The sequence below is a fragment of the Mesoplodon densirostris genome, chromosome 2 (assembly GCF_025265405.1).
Source record: "Mesoplodon densirostris isolate mMesDen1 chromosome 2, mMesDen1 primary haplotype, whole genome shotgun sequence".
Lineage (NCBI taxonomy): Eukaryota > Metazoa > Chordata > Mammalia > Artiodactyla > Ziphiidae > Mesoplodon > Mesoplodon densirostris.
Window position 1 is genome coordinate 118,728,290 of NC_082662.1, and position 12,238 is coordinate 118,740,527.

The window sequence follows — 12,238 nt, forward strand, 5'->3', positions numbered from 1 at the left end:
ACTAAACAAAAAAATTTGGTAACGTCAGCAAAAAGGGGGACTACACAACAGTTACAAGAAAGCATTGTCAATGGCAAACATAAAATAGGGTGGTAAGACTAAATACAAATTTATCAATAATTACAGCAAATGTGAATGGGTTAAATTCCCCTAGGAAAAGATTAAGTCTCTAAAATTGGGTTTAAAAAAATTGTTAGTCCAGATATATGCTACTTATAAAAGACACCCTTTAAAACACACAGAAAGACAATAGTGGGCTAAGGGAGCAAAGTCAAGATGGCTGAGTTCACGTCTTCTCACAAGTAGGTCATCTACTAGGTGCTAGTGGGGGACCTCAGACACGTAAAGGAATAAGAGGAATCCCCATGCAACCAGGTAGGATGTGGGAGGGAAGGGGGGGAATAAAAGTGGAGGTGGTACAGGACTGGGGCCCCTGAGGGGGCGCTGGGGGAAGGGAGAGGTTCCCACACTCGGAGGCGCCCACTCAGGGCACGGGTATTGGTGGGGTAGGAGAGGGAACTTCTGGGAATCAGGGGATCAGAGGGGAATGTGGCCAGAATCTCCCCCACTGCCTTGGGTCCCAGAGAGCCTGCTGGGGTGCTGGGCCTGAGCTCCCACTCCAGAGGCCCCTCTGGCCACATGGGACCGAGGCCTGAGCACTGCCCCCACTCCAAGGCCTCTTCTGGCCACACAGATCCTGGGCCTAGGCACCCCCCTCAAGGACTCTTCTGGCCACACGGGTACTTGGTCAAAGACCTTTCCCCATAAGGCCTTTTCTGGCTGCATGGGTCCTGGGTCTAAGCCCCCCACCCCCAACCACTAAGGCCTCTTCAAGCCACAGAAGTACTAGGCCTAAGTCCCTCCCCCAAACCCCCCAAGGTCTATTCCAGCATTTTTTTAAATTATTCTTACCTTTTAATTTTTTATTTTATTTATTTGTTTCTTTGTTGTTGTGGTTCTGTTTTGCTTTCTTGTGGTGGTTTCATTTTTAATTTTTTCTAATATATTTTTTATTTTTCTAATTTTACTTTATTTTTTATTCTTTGTTATTGTTCTGCTCTTTTTTGGCTGTTGTCTTTTTTTTTTTTCTTTGTGGCATTACATGGCTTGCCAGGTCTTGGTTTCCAGACTGGGGGTTAGGCCTGAGCTCCTGTGTTGACAGCGCCAAGCCCAAACCACTGGAAGAACAGAGAAACTCAGATATCAGGGAAAATTAACCAGTGTGAGCTCTCCTGGAGGTCCTCATCTTGGCACCAAGACCCAGCTCCACCCAACTGCCTGCAAGCTCCAGTGCTGGATGCCTCAGGCCAAACAACCAGTAAGACAGGAACACAGCCCCACCCATCAAAAAAAAAAAAATGAGGTGACAAAAAAATGTTACAGACAAAGAAGCAAGGTAAAAACTTATGAGACCAAATAATGAAGAGGAAATAGGCAACCTACCTGAAAAAGAATTCAGAGTAATGATAGTAAAGATGATCCAGAATCTCAGAAATAGAATGGAGGCACGGATTGAGAAAATACAAGAAATGTTTAACAAGGACCTAGAAAAACTAAAGAACAAACAATCAGCGATGAACAACACAATAACTGAAATGAAAAATACACTAAAAGGAATCAATAGCAGAATAACTGAGGCAGAAGAACGTATAAGTGAGCTGGAAGATAGAATGGTGGAAATAAATGCCGAGGAGCAGAATAAAGAAAAAAGAATGGGACTTCTCTGGTGGTGCAGTGGTTAAGGATCCACCTGCTGGGGCTTCCCTCATGGTGCAGTGGTTAACAATCTGCCTGCCAAAGCACGGGACACAGGTTTGAGCCCTGGTTAGGGAAGATCCCACATGCTGTGGAGCAAGTAAGCCCATGCACCACAACTACTGAGTCTTCACTCTAGAGCCCATGCTCTGAAACAAAGAGAAGCCACCACAATGAGAAGCCTGCTCACCACAACAAAGAGTAGCCCCTTCTCTCTGGAACTAGAGAAAGCCCCATGCAGCAACAAAGACCCAATGCAGCCAAAAATAAATAAATAAATTTATTTTTTTTAAAAAAAGAAGAAGAATCCACCTGCCAATGCAGGGGACACAGGTTCGATCCCTGGTCCAGGAAGATCCCACATGCCACAGAACAATTAAGCCTGTGTACCACAACTACTGAGTCTGCATTCTATAGCCCATGAGCCAAAACTACTGAAGTCAACACACCTAAAGCCCATGCTCTGAAACCAGAGAAGCCACCACAATGAGAAGCCGCACACTGCAATAAAGAGTAGCCTCTGCTAGCTGTAACTAGAGAAAACCCATGCAGAACAACAAAGACCCAACGTAGCCAAAAAAAAATAAAAAATAAAATTGAGGACAGTCTCAGAGACTTCTGGGACAACATTAAACACACCAACATTCAAATTACAGGGGTCCCAGAAGAAGAGGAGAAAAAGAAATGGTCTGAGAAAATATTTGAAAAGATTATAGTCAAAAACATCCCTAGCAAGGGAAAGGAAATAGCCACCCACATCCAGGAAGTGCAGAGAGTCCCATACAGGATAAACCCAAGTAGAAATATGCCGAGACACATGTTAATCATATTAACAAACATTAAATACAAAGAGAAAATATTAAAAGCAGCAAGGGAAAAGCAACAAACAACATACAAGGGAATACCCACAAGGTTATGTGTTGATTTTTCAGCAGAAACTCTGTAGGTCAGAAGGGAGTGGCAGGATATATTTAAAGTGATGAAAGGGAAAAACATACAAACAAGATTACTCTACCCAGCAAGAATCTCATTCAGATTCGACAGAGAAATCAAAAGCTTTACAGACAAGCAGAAGTTAAGAGAATTCAGCACCACCAAACCAGCTTTACTACAAATGCTAAAGGAAATTCCCTAGGCGGAGAACATAAGAGAAGAAAAAGACCCACAAAAACAAACCCAAAACAATTAAGAAAATGGTAATAGGAACATACATATTGATAACTACCTTGAATATAACTGGATTAAATTCTCCATCCAAAAGACACAGGCTGGCTGAATGGATACAAAACAAGACCCATATATATGCTATCTACAAGAGACCGACTTCAGACTTAGGGACACATACAGACTGAAAGTTAGGGGATGGAAAAAGATATTCCATGCAAATGGAAATCAAAAGAAAGCTGGAATAGCAATACTCATATCAGATAAAATAGACTTTAAAATAAAGACTGTCACAAGAGACAAGGAAGGACAATACATAATTATCAATGGATCAATCCAAGGAGAAGATATACAATTATAAATATTTAAGCACCCCACATAGAGGACTTCAATACATAAGGCAAATGCTAACAGCCATAAAAGGGGAAATTGACTAAAGAAGTTTCTTTAGTAACAATAATAAGGGGGGACTTTAACACCCCACTTATACTTACGGAGAGATCATCCAGACAGAAAATTTAAAAGGAAACACAAGCTTTAAATGACATAATAGAGCAGATAGACTTAACTGACATTTATAGGACATTCCACCTGAAAGAGGCAGAAGACACTTTTTTCTCAAGTGCACATGGATCATTCTCCAGGATAGATCACATCTTGGGTCACACATCAAGTCTCAGTAAATTTAAGAAAACTGAAATTTTACCAAGCATCTCTTATGACCACAACACTATGAGATTAGAAATCAATTACAGGAAAAAAAATCTGTAAAAAAAAATACAAACAGGGGCTTCCCCAGTGGTGCAGTGGTTAAGAATCCACCTGCCAATGCAGGGGACATGGGTTCGAGCCCTAGACTGGGAAAATCCCACATGCTGCAGAGCAACTAAGCCCGTATGCCACAACTACTGAGCCTGAGCTCTACAGCTCTCAAGCCACAACTACTGAAGCCTGCATGCCTAGAGCCCATTCTCCACAACAAAAGCCACCACAATGAGAAACATGTGCACTGCAACGAAGAGTAGCCCCCGTTCACTGCAACCAGAGAAAGCCCCCACGGAGCAATGAAGACCCAATACAGCCAAAACTAAATTAATTAATTAATTTAAAAAAACCAAAACACACAAACACATGGAGACTAAACAATATGCTACCAAATAACCAAGAGATCACTGAAGAAATCAAAGAGGAAATCAAAAAATACATAGAAAAAAATGACAATGAAAACACAATGACCCAAAACCTATGGGATGCAGCAAGAGCAGTTCTAAGAGGGAAGTTTATGGCAATTCAATGTCACCTCAAGAAAAAAGGAAAATCTCAAATAAACAATCTAATCTTACACCTAAAGCAACTAGAGAAAGAAGAACGACAACCAAAAAAATACCCCAAAGTTAGTAGAAGGAAAGAAATCATAAATATCAGAACAGACATAAATTAAATAGAAACAAAGAAAACAATAACAAAGATCAATAAAACTAAAAGTTGGTACTTTGAGAAGCTAAACAAAATTGATAAGCCACTAGCCAGACTCATCAAGGGAAAAACGGAGAGGATTCAAATCAATAAAATTAGAAATGCAAAAGAAGAAATTACAACTGACACCGCAGAAATACAAATGATCATAAGAGACTACTATGGCCAACTATATGCCAATAAAATGGACAACCTGGAAGAAATGGACAAATTCTTGGAAAGGTACAAACTTCCAAGACTGAACCAGGAAGAATTAGAAAATAGACAGACCAATCACAAATAATGAAATTGAAACTGTAATTAAAAATCTTCCAACAAACAGAAGTCCAGGAACACATGACTTCACAGGCAAATTCTATCAAACATTTAGAGAAGAGCTAACACCCATTCTTCTCAAACACTTCCTAATAATGTCAAAGGAAGGAACACTCCCAAGTTCGTTCTATGAGGTCACCACCACCCTGATACCAAAACCAGACAAAGATATCACCAAAAAACAAAATTAGCAACCAATATAACTGATGAACATAGACGTAAAAATCCTCAACAAAATACTACCAAAGAGAATCCAAAAACACATTAAAAGGATCATACACCATGATCAAGTGGGATTTCTCCCAGGGATGCAAGAATTCTCTAATACATGCAAATCAATGTGATACAACATATTAACAAATTAAAGAATAAAAACCATATGATAATCTCAATAGATGCAGAAGAAGCTTTTGATAAAATTCAATACCAATTTATGATAAAAACTATCCAGAAAGTGGACATAGAGGGAACCTACCTCAAAATAATAAAGGCCATATACTACAGACCAACAACAAACATCATTCTCAATGGTGAAAAACTGAAACCATTTCCTCTACGATCAGGAACAAGACAAGGATGTCCACTCTCACCACTATTATTCAACATAGTTTTGGAAGTCCTAGCCATTGTGATCAGAGAAGAAAAAGAAATAAAAGGAATACTAATTGGAAAAGAAGAAGCAAAACTGTCACTGTCTGCAGATGACATGATACTATACACAGAAAATCCTACAGATGTCACCAGAAAACTACTAGAGCTAATCGATGAATTTGGTAAAGTTTCAGAATACAAAACTAATGCACAGAAATCTCTTGTATTCCTATACACTAACAGTGAAAGACTACAAAGAGAAATTAAGGAAACAATCCCATTTTACCATTGCAACAAAAAGAATAAAATACCTAGGAATAAACCTACCTAAAAAGACAAAAGACCTATACTCAGAAAACTATAAAACACTGATGAAAGAAATCAAAGATGATACAAACAGATGGAGAGATGTAACATGTTCCTGGACTGGAAGAATCAATATTGTGAAAGTGACTATTCTACCCAAAACAATCTACAGATTCAATGCAATCCCTATCAAGCTACCAATGGCATGTTTCACAGAATTAGAACAAAAAATTTTACCATTTGTATGGAAACACAAAAGACCCCAAATGGCCAAAGCAACTTTGAGAAAGAAAAACGGAGATGGAGGAATCAGTCTCCCTGACTTCAGATTATACTACAAAGCTACAGTAATGAAGACAGTATGGTACTGGCACAAAAACAGAAATATAAATCAATGAAACAGGATACAAAACCCAGAGTTAAACTCACGCACCTATGGTCACCTAATCTATGACAAAGGAGGCAAGAATATCCAATGGAGAAAAGACAGCCTCCTCAATATGTGGTGCTGGGAAAACTGGACAGCTACATGTAAAAGAATGAAATTAGAACACTCTCTAACACTATACACAAAAATAAACTCAAAATGGATTACAGACCTAAATGTAAGACCAGATACTATGAAACTCTTAGAGGAAAACAGGAAAAACACTCTTTGACATAAATCGCAGCAAGATCTTTTTTGACCCACCTCCTAGAGTAATGGAAATAAAAGCAAAAATAAACAAATGGGACCTAATTAAACTTAAAAGCTTTTTCACAGCAAAGGAAACCATAAACAAGATGAAAGACAACCCTCAGAATGGGAGAAAATATTTGCAACTGAAGCAACTGACAAAGGATTAAACTCCAAAATATACAAACAGCTCATGCAGCTCAATATCAAAAAAACAAACAACCCAATGAAAAAATGGGCAGAAGACCTAAACACGTTTCTCCAAAGAAGACATACAGGGGCTTCCCTGGTGGCGCAGTGGTTGAGAATCTGCCTGCCAATGCAGGGGACATGGGTTTGAGCTCTGATCCAGGAAGATCTCACATGCCACAGAGAACTAAGCCCATGTGCCACAACTACTGAGCCTGTGTTCTAGACCCCATGAGCCACAAGTACTAAGCCCACATGCTGCAACTACTGAAGCCCATGCACCTAGAGCCCATGTTCCACAACAAGAGAAGCCACCGCAATGAGAAGCCCATGCACCACAATGAAGAATAGCCCCCGCTTGCCACAACTAGAGAAAGCTCACGCACAGCAACAAACACCCGACACAGCCAAAAATAAATAAATAAAATAAATAAATTTATTTTTTAGAAAAGACAATATACAGATGGCCAACACACACATGAAAAGATGCTCAACATCACTAATTATTAGAGAAATGCAAATCACAACTGCTAATCAGAATGACCATCATCGAAAAATCTACAAACAATATATGATAGACAGGGTGTGGAGAAAAGGGAACCCTCTTGCCTGTGGGTGGGAATGTAAATTGATATAGTCACTCTAGAGAACAGTATGGAGGTTCCTTAAAAAACTAAAAATAGAACTACCATATGACCCAGCAATCCCACTACTGGGCATATACTTTGAGAAAACCATAATTTAAAAAGAGACATGTACCCTAATGTTCACTGCAGCACTATTTACAATGGCCAGGATATGGGTGCAACCTAAATGTCCACTGACAGATGAATGGATAAAGATGATGTGGTACATATATACAATGGAATATTACTCAGCCATAACAAGGAATGAAACTGGGTTCCTTGAGATGTGGATGGACATGGAGTCTGTCATACAGAGTGAAGTAAGTCAGAAAGAGAAAAATATAGTATATTAATGCATATATGTGGAATGTAGGAAAAAGGTACAGATGAACCTATTTTCAAGGCACAAATAGAGGTGTAGATGTAGAGAACGGACTTGTGGACACAGTGGGGAAGTGGGTATGGGATGAATTGGGAGATTTAGAATGACATATATATAGTACCATGTGTAAAATAGATAGCTAGTGTTAACCTATTGTATAGCACAGGGAGTTCAGCTCGGTGCTTTGTGACAACCTAGATGGGTGGGATGGGGGGGTGGGAGGGAGGTTCAAGAGGGAGGGGATATATGTATACATATAGCTGATTCACTTCGTTGTACAGCAGAAGCTAACACAACATTGTAAAGTAATTATACTCCAATAAACACACACACACACACACACACACACACAGAAAGAATTTGGAAATAAAAGGACAGAGAGATAGATTGGATAAACTCTACCAAAAGAAAAGCAAGACTAGCAATATAGAAATAAGATGAAATAGGATTTAATGTAAGCTGCATTTAATACAATAAAAGTGATATATTTTATAATAATTATAATCCACCAAGATTTAACAGCTATGAACCTTTATGAAACAAAGAGCATGATATTGAAATGTATTAGGAATAGGAAGAGAAATTGTCAAATCCACAATGATAGGGAAGGCTTTAACATGACTTCTAAAGAAACTTACAGATCAAATAGACAAGAGTAAGAACTCAGATGATTTAATAAGATGATAAATAAACCTGTTATTAGATTTATAATATTTTGTACCACACAGAGAATACATATTTTTCTCAAATATCACTAAAACACTTATAAAATTGACTAGCCCCAATGAAACTCTCAATATTTTAGGGCAGTGTTACTCAAAGTGTAGTGCCCATACCAGTGTTTATCTACAAAGTATTATAATTCCAGAAGGAGGAATGAGCTTATTCCAGAAAGTAAATCATTTAAGTCACTCAACACATCATGTGTGATCAGCTCACATTTTTTCTTCTTTCTTCCTTTTCTTTATTTTGTTTAACAAAAATATTCATTTTGAAGGAATGAAGCATTGATTTCTGTCCTGTGTAAACACCATATCATAATGAAGATGGGTAATTAAAACATCAAAAAAAAAGCATTTAATAATAAAAGAACTGGAGGAAAAAACTGTTATCCATTGAGAAGTTTTTAAATTCTTTAGTGTTTTGAGGACCCTCCATAGTGTTTTCCATAGTGGCTGTACCAATTTAGATTCCCAGCAGCAGTGCACAAAGGTTCCCTTTTCTCAGAGAAAGACAAATATTGATACCATTTGATTTCACTTACATGTGGAATCAAAGAAAACAAAATAAATGAACCAAAAAAAGAGAAACAGGCTCATAGACATGAAGAACAAGCTGGTGGTTGCCAGAGGGGAGAGGGGTGGGGGAGACAGGTGAAATAGATGAAGGGGATTAAAAGGCACAAATTTCCATTTATAAAATAAGTCACAGGGATGTAATGTACAGCACAGGGAATATAGTCAACACTATTGTAATAACTCTGTATAGTGACAGATGGTAACTAGACTTACTGTGCTGATCATTTTGTAATGCATAAAATTATCAGATCATTATGTTGTACACCTGAAACCAACATATCATATATTAATTCTACTTCAATTTAAAAATAATAAAGTTAGGGGCTTCCCTGATGGTGCAGTGGTTAAGAATCCGCCTGCCAATGCAGGGGTCACAGGTTCAAGCCCTGGTCCAGGAAGATCCCACATGCTGCCTAGCAACTAAACCCGTGCACTACAACTACTGAGCCTGTGCTCTAGAACCCACGAGCCACAACTACTGAGCCCACGTGCCACAACTACTGAAGCCCGCATGCCTAGGGCCCGTGCTCCACAACAAAGAAGCCACCACAATGAGAAGTCCACACACCACAACAAAGAGTGTTCCCCGCTCACCACAACTAGAGAAAGCCTGCATGCAGCAACGAAGACCCAATGCAGCCAAAAATAAAATAAATAAAATAAATAAATTTATAAATAAAAATAAAATTAAATTGAGGAATTAAAAAAATAAAATCAATAAAATTCTTTTAAAAATAAATCTGGAGTTTACAATATAAGAACTTCAAAGCTAAATCAGATTCTTTAGAAATTAATGGCAATAAGAGCACAATATTTCATAATATATGGAATGTGGTCAAAGGGGTAATCCAAAGATATCACATGGCCTTAAATGTATTTAAAATGTGATTGAATGTAAACTAATTAAAAACTCAAATTAAAAAGTCAAGAAAATTATAAAACAAAAATATCCAACAAACATATTAAAACAGTAGACAAAAGGCATAAAGATAAATGAAATTAATAAACTGGAAAAGAAAAGAGTAGACTTTGATCAATAAAACTTAAAGGTGATTCTTGGAAAATGCCATCAAGTAAGCATAGCTCAGAAAAATATGACTGAGGGAAAAGAAAAAACAAAAGACTTGCCAAGGCTGAGAAAGAAGCTGGACAACCAAGAAACTGTGAGACTGAGGTTCTGGAGGACCAGATTGTGGCTGTGATTTAGTTTTAAGAGGATGGAGAAATTCCTACCTGCAGGCTGTGATATTTGCTTCTGATGACATTAGATAATTCATAGTGAGAAAAAGACAAATAAGGTACCCCAGGCTTTGGCTCAAAATAAGAGAGAAAATAAGAGATATTTTATGACTATGGTAAATGATTCTCTTACTGCCTATATTCACTAAGCTGAGATCCACTTGAGAAGTTCATTTTGCAGGCTGACAAATTAAAATGCCTGTTGAGTTCACACCCTCTCCAGATTTCTTATATGAAGAAAAAGAGTGGATTCATGACCCACAGGATGTAGATACTATCAAGGAACAAGAAATGGAGAACTCCCACTCTCCACAACCCTAAACAATTCCCACTCCATGTGCCTTGCTGCTTCCTGGGCATCTTGGAAGTAATACAGCAATCTCCACTATGTCTCACCCTTCACTGTTATTCTGTCAATGTCTGAAAAATTAGTGCCCAAGAAGGAGATATGCAGAATTAGATTAGGGAAGAAAATAGTCCCAGCTAGAAGGGATTGCAAAAATGTGCTAATCTGTCATAGGCACACTCACCTGAGATAATGCATTCAAAGTATTAGAACAGGCAGATAGATACGGCTCTGAAAATCATCTGGGTTGTTGAATAGAAATCTGGATGTAATCTTGGCCCAGGCAGCACTCACGTCTGGAAATCCTGGAACCAATATAGCAGATGACATTCAAAGACTGCAGAAGATAGTTAAATTATATCCATTAAATTATATCCATATGATTCTTGCTCATTTCTTTGACCCTTTCATTTTGTGTGTGTATAAACTTCTGTTACCTACATGTGTTACCATATGTAACATGTGTATGTTTCATAAATATATATGTATACCTATATACATATACATGTGTATATAAACTTCTCTTATTTCCTTTAGGGATCAGTTAGCAAGGAAAGACCTGAATATTTAAAAAGGAGTTCTCCTGGATTACCGAGATGTTTTTTTTTTTTTCCTGGTGTGCAGCAGCTTGGGAAACAGCTGAAATAAAAATGGGATGGGAATGAAAGAATTCTAGGGGTAGGTGGACCCAGCTGGCAGTACAGGACCAGTTGAAGTAACCTGGGCATAGTTTGTGCAGTAATCAAGGCTCATGAAAGTCCTTATATATAGAATTGACTTTCTCCGAAGTTTTCAGAAATAAATCCATAATAAAACCTCATTTGATTTGTATAATCTAAAAAAAAAAAACCAAAGAACTCTAGGACAAGAGCAGAATGACTCTAACCAGTACATTAGTGTTATGAGCTTATGGAGAGCCTCCCACTCAATTCCTAGACCACAGTTCTGAGGCTCTGGTATAAAGGAAAATCTCCTGCAATGATACTATGACCCATGGGAAAAAAAAGCTTTTATGGTAGGGATACCAATCAAAAGCCAATGGATCCTACCCTGTCTTCTGTAATAATCAAAGACAAAGCTGATTTCTGGGTCAAATTGAAGATTAGTACCACCATTAAAGATTTCAAAGATGCAAATATGTTGATTCCTATTAATTTCTACTCAAATTCCTGATAGAACTAATACTAATTCTGATGGGTTTTAAAGAAGGCTAGTGGAACTTGCAAAAATTAACTTCAAATGGATTAAATACTTAAAGATCTGAAATCATAAAACTCCTAGAAGAAAACATAGGGGGATAGCTCCTTGATATTGGTATTGCAATGATTTTTTTGGATATTACAACAAAAGTACAAGCAACAGAAGCAAAAACAAAATGGGACTATACCAGAGTAAAAAGTTTTTGCACAGTGAAAGAAAGCATCAAAGTGAAAAGGCCACCTACAGAATGGGAGAATATATTTGCAAATAATGTATCTAATAAGGAGTTAATATCAAAAATATATAAGAAACTCACATAACTCAACAGCCAAAAAAAAAAAAAAAAACACGCACACACACAAATTTTAAAATGGGCAAAGGACTTGAAGTTTTCCAAAACAGATACTCATGTCCAACAAATTTATGAAAAGGTGCTCAACATCACTCATCATCAGGGAAATGCAAGTCAACCATAAGGAGTTATCAGCTCATACTTGTTAGGATGCCTTTTATCAAAAAGACAAGAAATAAATCTTAGCAAGGGTGTGAAGAAAAGGAAACCCTTGTGTACTGTTGATGGAACTGTAAGTTGGTACAGCCTCTATGGAAAACAGTATGGAGGTTCTGTAAAAAATAAAAAATAGAGCTACCATATGATCCAGCAATTCCACTTCT